The sequence below is a fragment of the Bombus impatiens genome, unplaced genomic scaffold, assembly GCF_000188095.3.
Source record: "Bombus impatiens unplaced genomic scaffold, BIMP_2.2 scf_1144, whole genome shotgun sequence".
Classification (NCBI taxonomy): domain Eukaryota; kingdom Metazoa; phylum Arthropoda; class Insecta; order Hymenoptera; family Apidae; genus Bombus; species Bombus impatiens.
This window is the reverse complement of record NT_177563.1, coordinates 85,280-99,499: the sequence shown is the minus strand read 5'-3', so window position 1 is coordinate 99,499 and position 14,220 is coordinate 85,280. Positions and strand designations below refer to the sequence as shown.

Genomic DNA, 14,220 nt, shown 5'->3' with positions numbered 1-14,220 from the left:
CTCCGAGACTCCTTCTGTGTGTGCGGCAGCTTGCTGTTCTGTGTAGTGCCGCATAGCTCGCCGTCTCTTTGTGATACGACGTTTGTTCAAGTTCAAACGGTGCTAGACGAAAGCGAACACGTCTGTGTTCGCTTGGTCTCTTGAAACTGTAGTTAGACACAGTGCAAACCAAGCGTCTACGTCGGAAGAACATACAAGAAGGCGATGGCTTTCGCGTTCGCGTCGAGTGTATACGCGCGAGAGATTTAAATCGTCGCGATTCCTTCGACTCTTTGGGTTGACTTTGGTCCGATCGTTTGTACGACGAGAACAAAGATGCTGGGCACAGTGTACAAGGGAAGACAAGGGAGAAGACAGAGGAGGAGTGCAGACTTGGGTCGCATTCCGGTCCGATACACCAGGCTGTGTATCAAACGAAGAGGAAGAAGGTAGAGGAGGAAAGAACCGTCAGCGGCAAAGAAGCTTTTTATGAACGCAGCCGACAATTTTTAAACGAGAGAGAGGAAGTACATAAGGTGCTTCGGTAAGATCCGGCTTCACGGAGCATGAATTTTTATTAAACTTTAAACTTTCATAGTTTCTACTTATGCATATGGGGTAGACAAGACGCAAAGGAATGGGGAGATACTGGAAACCGTTTAAACGTACCAATGAATGACGCGGAATGAAGGAACGACACGGAATTAACGTTAGACATGCCGCTTTTCCTCGCCAAGTTTCTCTTGGAACTTTATCCCTCTGTTTGATAATATATGGTTAACAGTCGTGCGTCGTTGATAAACGTTTATACGTTCACAGGAAATTTAACGCTATACGGATCTCTGATTATCGGAGAATTGTTAAAAGTCTGCTGCTTTGATTACAATTGACTTTTATTCAAGTAGAAACATATCTATATGACTATTGTCTTCGTTGTATCACTACAATTATAATCATTTATGTAGGTGCAGGATTCTATTTACAACATTGCGTATTACAGGTTAATGGTCCTAGTATTAAGAGCTCAGAAAACGTAGAAGAGTGTAAAATGTACTCGTTATAACACGCAGTAGGTAAAACAAATTTCTATGAAAATCCCATTTTTTACTTACGTTCTATAATCATATGAATGTGCGTAAATATTCCTAGTCTACTTACTCTACTATGACCAATCTGTAACTTTTCATCTCATTAACCTGTCGGCAAATACGAATTAACAGTTTGTGCAAATACGAACTCCACTTACTCTTGCGTTTTAAAATTCTGCTTCGCGAGAATAGAAACGATAAGCGGAACCCACAGGTTCAGAGAAATATGAACGAATCCGAACACGTGCTCTCATCATGAAGTATCAAAATTGTATCCAGCGGCGTGGCTCCATCGAGGTTGGCAAAAAGATCCCCAGGTTCTTTTATCAAAGAAAACGCTGTGCCGAGCCTTCTCTATCGAGTACGGATTATTTCCTTGCGAACAGAAGAGGGAGAGAAGGGTCGTCCAGGAAATACGAATGCGTTTCACGAATTTTTCATCGGTCACGCGAACCGAATACCGACGACCGTTCACGCTGTGATTTCTACTGGGAATTTCCACGGGCCAACGGATATCATTCTGATAGTCATTTCGTCGTCGATGTAACCACGATCGAACCACGCAACTCGAAAACTCGCGATCTCTCCTGGTCGATCGAAGCAGAGGAAACCTGTACAAACTCGACTATCGAGATGTAAAACCATATATCGTATTAATAATTAAGAAAAACACAGCTACGGCTACTTGTCAGTTACTTTTCGTTGTATCGAAATAGTTTTCAATAGAAATTTATTACAAAATACATTAGTATTATTATAAAATAATAGAAAAGGCTAGAGCGATCGAATCCAAAAGAAATAATAACGAAAATTACTTTTGAGTGTATCGTCACTGGAAATATGATGTACGTCGCTCGAAAATATTTTATTGTTCATCCGAATGTTACGTTTGAACCTCCTAGGTTTGAAGATCCTATTTTTATGTTATTTCTTTTATATTCATTACGAAGGCATTTAAACAAAATATAATTTCTTTTATACAATTTGCTTCATAAACTAAAAAATTATAGACAATCTTAGGTACACGGTTTTGTACGGATTTTCCATACTCTTAGAAAAGATTAGTCCTGCAAATTGATAGACTCGCAGTGTATTCGGCGTTACACGTGAAACGGAGGGCGGCGCTTCCGTTGCAGGGTAACTCGACGCGATCTGTTTCCACCGACGAGTCCACAATAAAGCTCGACGTCGCGAGAAAACGTAAAAGTCGAGGCTCACAGAACCGAAGAAATGTCAGCGAAGGAGGAACGAAGAAGAAGGAGAAGAAGAAAAGAAAAAAAGAAAAAATCGTTGCCACTGCACGAGCACGAACGTTCTTTAAAGACGATCGGATCTTTCTTTAATAGATTTCCGAGTTCCCGCGGTGAATTAAAGTTATTTCTTCCAAGTTCCTACGCCAGTCGAGAACAAAAAAGGCGGAAGCGACGTGCCGCCTGGGAATTCTATAAAACCAAAGCTACCCGTGGAAGTTAAAACTTCGCTACAAGACGTCATTTGTCGCTTCGAATTGTCACTTCCGTTCGATAGCGACGAAAGAAACTCTCACCAAGAGAAAAGATAAAAATAGCTGAAGATCCTTAACCGAGCTTTTTGCTCGTTATTGCCATCCCGATATCTCCTGCCTGAAATTCTTTGCTCGGCATATCGATGCTGTAACTTGGACGAAATATTTTGAATTTTCTTGTAATTCTAGAAAAATTTCATTGCTTCTAGTGCAATCAGAAAGGTTCTATTCTTGATCTTCTAAAGCCGACCTATATCGACGTACTCGCTTTTCTCGGAGAGCTGACCAAGAAGAGAAAGGAAAATAGATTACCAACAAGGAAGATCGAAGAAAAACAGACGAGAAACGAGTGGAACAAATTGTAAGAAGATTGTATCGCCAAACGAGATTATACGGAAAGAAAAAGGTACACAAATCGATCTCTATCTCTGGCAAACTGTCTTCATTATAATACGTCAATTCTACGACTGAAATCTAATAAATTGATTCGTCTGTGCGAGACAGAGAACCGCCCGTTATCCATCTCGTCTCGCAATACAGTGAGACAGAAAAAAGGACGAAGAGAAAGAGTTTCGCCTTACGTCAAAGTTGCTGACTTGGCGAGCGGATGGCCAGCCTTTTGGGCGTTTCTTTGCCTTTAGAAACTCGCTAGAATTCAATATCGCTTTGGCTAGCCGGGACTTTCGACGCGAGCATAGGTACACACCGCGGTTAACGATACCGTCGACCGAGAAAGTAGAACAAGAACGGGGTCAAAGGAAGAGGAAGAGGGACGAAAGAGAGAAAGAAGTATCGTCCCTTTGAGGAAAAGTCGGTCGTTCGCTTTGAATACGATAAAAGATGAAACGTATTTAGATCGACGCTGTTTAAGTCATTAAGGATCGAGCAAGGAAATAATGCGCTAGAGCTGCGTAAACATCATTAGTAAACACAAAAAATAACGGTATATCGTAACACTGTAATTTAAGTGGAAAGGGAAATGGTAACAGGAGAAATATCGAGCAAATTCTTGAAATTCCTTTCTATAGTCGCAGTGTGAAGAGATTCGATAGGATCTAATAATCTAAATTTATCATAAAGAAAGTATAAACGGAACGTTGTATTAACGCAACATTGATCCGCAATCTGTTAAATCTATGTGAGGAAACAGTATTTAAGTTTCGCGGGATTTCCCACGGTCAGAGCTAGCACGTGGCTTTTCAATGGCGAATTATCCGCGACACAAACGAGAATGGAAAAATTCGAAAGGAAAATAGTGAGAAGAGTTGTTCAGAGACGCGCGTTTATACACAGAGAATCACCATTTATCTTTTCGAATGGAATCTGTCCCTGTTAGGAAGAAACGAAAACACTGGCTGGCTCGGTTTTTCGGAACACGGTGACTCGCTGCATTTACTCGTGAAATTGGACGGAATCTTCCGGAGTATTATTACCAACCGTATGATAAGTTAAAAACGATCCATCACGAACGCGACCTATATCTATCTAACGTAAGAATTTCAGGCGTATAATGGTATAATGGAATTTGTTAAGCAGACACACTCAGGATATATGCAGTGGCATGCGTTAGTAATTTCGCTATGGAACAGAAAACAGTCGACGATCTATTTGAAATCATAGAGATATAAAGATTATATATTGCCGTGTAAGTGGATGCGATATGAGAATAGAAAGCGAGCGTTGCATGGAGGCCTCTTTCGTCCTTGTCAAATCAAATATGCATATTGACGCCGCTTGTTAATCAATCTTACATTTATATATTTCCCGTATGAAACTGCATGAGTTATTAGACAAGAAGACACGTTGCCTTTATGCAACGTACACTTTCTATTTTTATCTCTTCTCTTTCCCTTTCCATCTCACTTTTTAACTCGCTCACGCACACTATCTTTATATCTCTGTGTTTAAAATTGACTTCTAGAATTGGTGTGTTTAAGTTACGCCGAATAAATTAGTCTGATAATTGACCATGACAAAGCCTAAACAATAACTATAACTTAAGTTATGTACGATACCAATGAGATTATTAACCGAACAAGTGTCCTTACAATAGCACACGTACAAAAACAAGAAAAACTCTGTGTATTAGCACTGAGAGTGAAAAGCAATTGAACGTTTGAAGATGCGGACGAGTTGAAAGTGTTCTATCGACGTTGCTCTGCCGTGGTCAGCCGAAAAACAAAAGCTTCTTTCCGTTCACTCGAACAATTCGACGAGGAAGAGAAAGTTTATCCCTCGAACTTTCGAGATAAATGTTCCTAGGTATATTTAGCAGTTTTATCGTATTTTATTAAAATCGCCGTACTAATAATATTATTAGTAAAACTTGATAAGTCACAAGTCGCAAATATTTGGTATCTATAAATTCTCTTGCATCGTAGCAACAAAACCAATGATAAAACAAATGAAATTTTGGGAGTAAATTTTCCAAACAACAAATTATCTGATTATCCTAATCGAAGTAAAGTTGTAAAATTATGAGAAACTTGCAACTCGCATCTTGTCAGATCGCTGATATTACTAATTGGTAAATTATCGTGCAGGAGATCTCAAATCTTGAAATAATCCACAAAGGTTTCTCTTTCTCCATGGTTCCACTCAAACCTCATAGTTCGATCGAATGGAAAGGTCCTGCGCGTCATCGTTGTCGAGAAATATCCCCAGGCGTAGAAGAACGAACGAACCGGCCAGTGAGAAACAAAAATAGCCCGCTTTTACCAGCGACTTGAAATACCCAACGGGATTTCCTATCGAACTGTTGATTTCCAACGGAAATGTAAATTTCCTGCAATATTAACCGCACCGGACCGAACTGTAATTCGTTGAATTCCGTCAGTCGGAAGCCCCGACCAGTTCCATATTTCTATCGGGAATACTTCGAACATTGTAACATCCATCGTACGATATACGCGACGTTGTTTTCGTTACCTCGGTTCTTCGTCTCGTCGAAGCTCGAACATCGAGTTAGAAACAACAAAACATTGTGTAAATCCATTGAAACGATCCACCAGTCACTACCGAGGAGATCCGCGTTATTGGACGCTCTAAATAAACCCTAGCAATTGACCGGAAACGAAAGAGACCGGTCGAACGTGCCCGATCTTCACGGTGAACTTGATTACTCGTACTCAGCTGGCGTTGTTCAATCAGCAGCCAAGATGCTACACTCTTCCCCCGTTTCCTCTTTTCGCTAGGTGAATTTTATCTTGTGGAGGTAAATTGATGATCCATCCTAAGCGAGGATGTTGCAGAGTAACAGGTACACGTACCTACTTTGGGCAAGATAGTCAAAAGTAAGCGAATTTTGCAAGCTGTCGGGGACGAAAAATTAAAAAGTTTTATAGTATCGTTCGACATGTGCTGTGAAATGAGAGACGATAATAGTCGTTTATAATTTCTTATAGTTTCTCTTCCATTGTTAAGATAAAGGAATTTTTATTCCTTACGACGATGAATTTTGTTATTATTTCCAATAACGTTAGGTAACCAAGAGGGTTTTAGCGTTACTTTTATGATAGAAACGAATGATACAGAAATATACAAGAACATAATTTTGGTGAAGAAAATTATATTTTTCTAAGTATTTCTACGTCGTTCTTTTCCATTTATAAAGAAATCGAGAAAACTTCTTTGCGATTAATTATTTAATAGCTAAGAGTTCCTTGTCACGCAATAAAAATTCAATCCTAACTTAGTCATTTAAATGCTATTGTTATAAACGTCTTAGATTGCGTTCAAAGGAACATTCGAGTCTCGAGTGTACCGCGCTCGAATCGTCGGGCGGAATTAAAGGAGATTAGAATCCCCATAGGAGTCTGTTTTTCGAGAGAACAGTAACGCTTAAGATGTCCAAACGAGCTGTTCCCATTTCCCTAATCTCATTAATAAACACCAGTGAGATTCGAACAGAGAATGAACACACGAGCTCTCTTAGATCGCAATAAAAATTAGCCAGAACATTAAAGAGAAAGCGAAATAACGGCAATAAAGCGGATTAAACGATTTAAAGTGACTTCTTCTCCGCTTCTGGTCACGACAATTACTCGAACAAATACGGTTCTATCTTGTTCCCTGTAAATCTGCAGCTTTCGTTGTTAATCTGACAGCGTCCTGAAAGAGTTTCTTCAGTCACATTTAACGACCAGCTTGCCTTCGCTTTGTCGGTATCTTGATAAATGCGGCGTAGATTCTTGGAAAAAGTACCTCAAAGTCCGACGATTCTTGCTTTCGTGGCTCTTTGACGATCCTGGCGAAACGTGCATAAAAACGTTGCCTCTATCTTTCTCTTCCAAAAGCGCGACGAGTTTTTAAAGATGATTTCTTTTGGGAATACGCATGAAATCTTCTTTTGTAAAATTACTACTTAGTTACCATTTAAAATATCGTTTGTAAAATTGTTACGACTTCAAACACCGAGTTGCCTTTGTACCGTATCAGAAACACAGGTGCTTTTAGTCAGCCTGATTTAAAGCAGCTTTTGACTGAAAGTATACTTTGTATGCGATAGCTGAAGGTATATTCACTTTTGTGCGGGGTTTTAATTCAGATTAAAGTTCGATCGAATTTCATTGAATTAGTCGTTGGATGTTTGGCGCAATTAACGAAGCTAGAGTTATTGGATAGAAGCTGCTCCATACGTATCATAATCCGCGCGATAAAACATCCAACTCGGTTCCATTCGAAAGTTTCTTCGGTGAAATTCACCCCCAGCCGTCGAAGTTCTCGGCCTTAAAGCTGAATTGTTCTCCCGAAAGGTAATTGATCTGGATTTCCTGCTTCCCCGCAGAACTTTTAATAGTATTTTACCGAAAGAAATACACGCTCGGAGACCATCTTTTATGAGTGATGCAACTGGATCTTGCACGAATATTTTGTCGATCAATTGCTGAATCTTCGTCTGGACGAAATAAATATACGAAAGTTGGCGAAATTATCAGTTAGCAATATTTTTTTCCAGCATTCTATATTGTTAGGTCTTACCACTTCCTGTTCCTTTTGTTCGATAAACTTTTTTAACTTTTCCAATTTTCATGCTTTTTTCGTGCCTCCTTTACCCGTCCGTTCTCTTTTTAGCTTTCCCCAATTTCTACCTTGGTTATTTTATTGTTTTTCTCTCGTCGCTTTTATCTGTCAGCTTTTTCTAGCTTTTCTCCACTTCTATTCTGGTTCTGTGCTACGCTTTCTGTTCACTCGACGAGCTTTTTTTAAATTTTTCTGAATTTTACTTCAATTCTTTTTAACCTATTTTGCTATTTTTTAACTTTCCCTAATTTTTATGCTTTATCCGCCTTTTTTCTTTCTTTTTTCTAACCGTCAACTTCTCTTAGTATTTCTCGATTGTTTAGAATTCTCTTCTAAACACATTTTTCGTACTTTTTACATATCCAACATTTCTACCCATTTCTTTATAACTCTCTTTTCCGACTCTATTTTTAGTGGTCGTCAGTCCTTTTTAAAATCTTACCCATTTTTTACACACCTTTCTCCATCGCATACATACATTCTTTTTCAGTACAGTTTTTACCTACAAATCTTTTTAATTTGTTTTTCAGGCTGTCTCGTCCCTCTTTGGAAATAATACCTGATTTTCTCTCTTTTTTACAGAGATTCAAGGAAATTTAATTACAAGAATTTTTGACAATTTAAGCGTAACATACAGTCGAGAAGAACATCTTGATTCCTTTCTTCTATGAAAAGCTAGCCTATTAAAGCACTCCAAGGTTTAAGATCAATATCGACAAGGTCCAATTTCTAATTATTATTTATGAAGAATGCTACTAAAGAAATTTTTATTTCGCGGCGGTCGTCTTTGGGGACAAGAAATTAATTGGAATTTTAGGAAAGATCTGAAGGAAAATTTCCTAACGATCTGCGATCCAAACCATTTTGCTTATTATTTATATTTCTCCCTCGCCGTCTCGTGTTTTTACTCAAGATATTTTCAATCTCTTAAGCACCTCTACTAAATTAGTTTCATCGCGAATAACACTTGCCAGGATAAAGCGTTCTCTTGTAAATTGACTTTTTAAAAGTCAATTCATTAACTTTTATTCCTACGTCTACTTCTTTTCCCATTTCATCATATTTACTAAACACAGTTACTAAACGTAATCTTTTCCTACTGAAATAAATTTGAGATACAATTTTCAATTATTAAAGGTTCATCTTCCAAAGACAAAAGGACTGCCTTGTAAATATCTTGCAAATGGCAACAATCCTAAAATATAAGTACTAAATACAAGTATCAGATGGAATTCTTCTTATTACTACTGAAACGAATGTACAGAATTTTTAATTATTTAATTCCCACCTCCTTAACGAAATATGTCAGGAAACATTTTGCCGACAACAACTGCTGTTTCCATACGTAACGCCATGCATCCCATTATGGAAACCAAACTGAACACCTACTTTGCAACCTTTCCCTCGAGTAAACAGCAGCCGAACGAAATTCAGAGAGAAAGCAGCATTTTAACCAAACATCAACGACCGTGCGTGTGTGTCCGCGCATTTTAACCATCGGTTCTGTACCGGTGGCAATTGAGTCAACTCAAAGACACGAATGAACGAACGAACGCAATCAAGTTTTTGCATGCAGCGAGGTTGTTCGCGCGACGTTATTTGCCGAACAATCGTGTCGTCGCAAAATGTGGAACGTGTACAAGATGGATGCAGTTAATTACGTCGGTTTTAGCGCGGGACAATTTGTTCCGCGGAAGCGGAATGCAATAACTGAAACGTTTCCGGCCGTCTTATCGTGGCCGGGGCTGGAATTTTGACCGTCAGGCCGTCCGAGTTCTTGCGTGCTCCGCGAAACGTTACCAGTCGTAATTATAAGACGTACTCCTTCGTCGTGCCATACTGCCACGCGTGAAATCCGCTTAAAAAATGAAGACAGAAATGACAAAAACGAAGAAAGAAAACTGGAAGAGCACGGAAAGAAGCTGTTTATTCAGCCGCGCGTTTATTCAACTCTTTGTTCCGCGCGTAGCATGCGAACAATGGCCCGTGTCAACGTTCCATCATGTAAACAGGGAAATAATGACGTTCACATGGAAGGAAAGAATGGAGGATATAGAAAAGAGAAATGAGTGGAGTCGTCGTAAGTAATAACAATACATAATTAATAACAACACATAATTAAACAGTCGTCGTCGTCGTTGTCGTCGTTTACGATATAGTTGAAGAAATTCGAAAAGGTACTCCGGTTTGCTATTGTTCGTTGTATGAAGAATCTCTTTAATCGCTGCTTAATGCTAGGATTGGCAAGTTTATGAATATCTCGTTTCAAGATTATTGGGAAAACGTTAGTGTGTTTGTGAAACTTGATACTGAATTATATCGGAAGTGAATATGTCACACAGTAATTCCTAGATATAAGGTAGCTGGTGAAAATAAGCCAGAGAAACAGAATCCTCTGTAATCCACAAAAAGAACAATAAAGATACTAACCATCTACTGAATTCTTTTGCAATTAAGAGATAAGGGACGAGTTTTAGGAAACTTACTATATAAAGACAAAATGTACAATGGTATTATAAATTGATTACTTTTTACAGGCTTGTTCTCGGATTATTTTATTGTAAATCCATAATTATAATTACAGCAGAATTTATAGAAATTTTTCAATAGATGCAACAAGTATATCTTTTAATGTTCTAGTGTGTTACTAGCCTAATTCTAGTGTTTATATTTAACAATCGTAAAAAGGGACGACAAATCAAAAAATCAGCAACTAAAAATCAACAAGATAAATATCAGGCCGATGCTTGAATAAGGTAATCGCAACGTTACTAAGCAAGTGCCTGGCGCTTGATGAATGTTAACTTTACTGATCGATATCCCAAATGGGATTAAATCCACCATCAAATAAGTCTTAGCAGGTTACAGGATCCATCAGAACGCCCTGGGATTTCGTGGTAAGGCAATAATGCCATGAGCTACGCCACCGCTTCGAGCGCGTGGGTGAAAAGGCAACAATCGACGGAGCGGTAAAAGGAATTGCACCTTCAATTCTAAACATTGATCTAAGACACGTATCTGGCTCGATCGATAGAGTTAATCCCTTCGCCTTTCTGCCACGAGCCACGGTTACGAGAAAAAGCGTCGGGGATTCTCTCTGAAACCATTGTGGAACAATCACAAAAATATGACGATCGTCTCAACAAATAGATTCAAGAATCGAGGAAACTCCAATCGAAAGTTATTTTCTTGTTCATCAACAACCGTAAATCCTTCGATATTTAATATCGTGCGATAGATTGTCACTAAAAAATACAATAACGTAGGGTAGTTAAGATACAAGTACGAATGTGTCGTATAAATCTCGATGATATTGATAATACAAATAACGAGTTGCTTTATCGATCGTTCCGAAGGAAAAAAGAATTTCTCGCAGATTTTACTAAGAAAACCGTATTAAGAGGATCTTGTGAAACAAAAATAGTGAAAAATCGGAGGCAGTTCGATAACAGAAGCATCACGAATTAATTCGAAAGCGAACAGAAGGATTTATATCGAGAAGAGAAGCTGCAAGTATCCCATTATCGGTCAACTCCAGCTATTGATGTAATTAACGGAATAAGGATTTAACGTCGTCAGCGGAGTGAAGGACCCGGATCACGTTCGCTAAATTAGTTACCGTGTCTGTGAAGGAAACGCAGTAAGCGTAATTACGGATTATTATCAGCTTAAATTGATATCCTTGATACTCCACCTTCTCTGTTCAATATTTTCGCCGTGATAATAGGCTAATATTCTGTGACTAATCCGTTCTCAAATTCTCATGGATCAAAGAGAACGATGCGGTTAAAACTCGTCGAGGAAACGAAATGCATATTCGAGATACGAAGATCTCTGTAAACTCGGTTCCGGTGCTTATTGGCATCAATTCGTTTAGATAAACGTCGTGGAAAGATTTTCATTTGTTTCCGCTGAACATTGTTTGCGATTGCCTAATAAGATTCCGAGAATCCTGAATGCCCTACGGCCGCTTAAAGTTCCAAAGCGACGTTTCCAAGAAGAATAAAGTACCACTGATCAGGTTTCATATAATTTCTTTTCCCTTTGATATAATTTCTTAACTCTGGAATAATGCATTTGCCGCTTGTTTTCTTTTGTCCGTTTGTGAATAGCTCGGTAGAGAACCGAACTTCTCCCAAGTGGTTATATTATGTTAATAAAATAATATCGTTTGCTTCGTCTGAATCTTATTCTCATTTTCATCGTTGCTGCATTTAGTTTCCTCTTAACGTAATATCGCAAACACAGAATGGAGGAAATAAAAAGATAAAAATGTTCATCGTGCAAGGTAAGTAAAACAATACGACGCAGACATTACCTTTCCTCGTAAACGTTAAGGAAAATGGATTTACCACGCGAAAACTTCGCGGGTTCTATCAAAAGTTCCACAAAACTTTCTCGGACGACTGATGAGTTCTCGCCATAAGTTCCGAGCCTATCTGGTTCTTAAAAGCGCGACATCGTTGGACTAACAAAACAGGCTGTCCCCGAGCCTGGGAACGCGTGGTAAATTACGGTCACTGTCTCGTGAAACAACCTGAGGCCTGGTCTCGTTTAAAAGACACCGATTTTTCAGCCGATAAGGACTGAATAATTCGTGCACGGCCGTGGAGTCTTCGTTCTAGCGGAACGAGTCTATCAAAACTCGCGGAAAACTTGGCCAAGCCCTGATGAGTTTCTCTCCTCGTCTACTCGACTTATCCAAGGCCCTATACAAGGAGAGTTACAAAGCTATCGAGACATTCCACGGAATCCAGGCCACGGTATTGGCGAACAGTGGGAGAAGGGGAGGACGAACAAAGATGCGAACGTCAGCGCGTCTATCGGCGACGACCGCAAAGAGACGCCTTGTTGTCCGCAAATTAGAGCACGCGACTCGCTTTGCAACTAACCTCAGACGTTGCTTTTTCTTTTAAAAGACCAACGGCGACAAGACGAACGTTCGCCATTTGGAGCCACAGTGAGCTTTGTCGACGAACGCGGTAAACTTTCGACGAGTACGATCAAGTACGGTGTTAACGTTGTAAGGAAAAGTCTCACGAGCTTGACCAGGAAGTTTCTTCAACCGAGATTCTCGTTCTTGGATTACTTTCGTGTGATGAGAGGGCAGGGACGATTCTTTTAAGTGAGAATCCTACTCTTCGCGGCAGGCAGGGAGAAGCTTTAAAGAAATTGCTCGGATAAAAAATTTAAGTCTCTTCGGACCTCGTAGAAACGTATCGGTGACTTGTAGGTAAGCTACTTGTAACATATGTGGTATGTAAGAAGCTTGCTAGTCTCGTATAATACGTGATCATTGATCCAGATTGTTGGATAAGCGATTAATCGATTAGACCTTTACTTTTTGTATTCGTGTAAAATGAATTACCTGTTACGAAATTTCATGTATCAGTCAGAAATGAGAAGTACGACGGAAAAACTAAAAGTACTCCAAGAACGTCGGCATTTTCATATAAATAAGACACAACGTTTTATATTACGCAAGGGTGTTAATACTTATGTACAAGGCGTATACTGTACATACTGTGTACATAATGTGTTATTCTTACACAGACTTACAAAAGGATTAACATAATTGTATACTCGCGTGATCAAGCTCAACGTGGTACAATTTTCAAAATATCGAGTAAGGCCTCTTTGATCGAACATCGTACAGTTGTCTGATAAGACACCGGGCCATTCCACTTAGGTTGTCCATTCGAAATATTCGGATATATCGATTATCTGATTACACAGCGAGCCACGCAAAGGGGTTGTATTAGTTATCCGATTTTATATCAGACCGTATCATTCTGGTTGGCTGTGCACCAGGGTTATTTTACTTCCATAACCGTATCCCAGAATCATATTACTTCCCTCTGACCATGTACCACGCTTATACCACTTGCTTGGCTATGTACCGGGATCATACTACTTATTTTGACCGTGCACAGAGTTATTCCACTTATCTGACCATATAGCAGGTTATTCCACTTGTCTAACCATGTACCGGGATTATACACCCTTGTCTGACCAAAGCATGACCTATTTCCCTTGCCCAACCGCATATCGATCTTCTCCTATCTCTGCACGCTATTATAAACAAGACACGTATATTCCTTTTTTCTGGATAAATTCCAAATATTTTGCAGCTCGTGGAACGAAACGTTGCGGCATCGCCGAATAAAAAGCAAAATATTAAAGATACTCGCTACGTATCGATCTTGGATGTTCGTATACCAAAGGGTGAGAGTTACACGTTTCAAACGAAAACTTCCTATATACAACGATCCACTTTTATTCCGCGGCTTTGCAATGTAAAGAACGCTCTTGTTTATCGTAAATGCACGAAAGAATGGTCGCACGCGGCGTAATGTAAACAGATCACTCTTTACAAAAATGTAAAAGAGTCTTCTTGATAAACGTTTCGATCCAAATTTGTTATTTTACTCATTCGTTCGATATTACTATATATATCATAAAGCAAAAGAAATATAAAACAATTTTGTTTGATGCGCGAGGAGAAATATTAAACGTCGAAACTGATTAAAAATAATTATGCGCCGTCCGTTACAAGAACGCTCGAAATGGAAAATGTTTTCCCAATGTTGACACATGAAAGAGATTTTTTCAGAGAAGCCGTGTCAT

At 39.2% G+C, this 14,220-nt stretch overlaps 1 protein-coding gene across 1 annotated transcript in view; it reads left to right on the top strand.

Moving 5' to 3' along the window:
* The window catches only part of LOC100740312 (neural cell adhesion molecule 1), a 307,073-nt gene that overhangs the window by 226,830 nt on the left and 66,023 nt on the right, over positions 1-14,220 (top strand). The gene's annotated exons all lie outside the window — the stretch shown is intronic.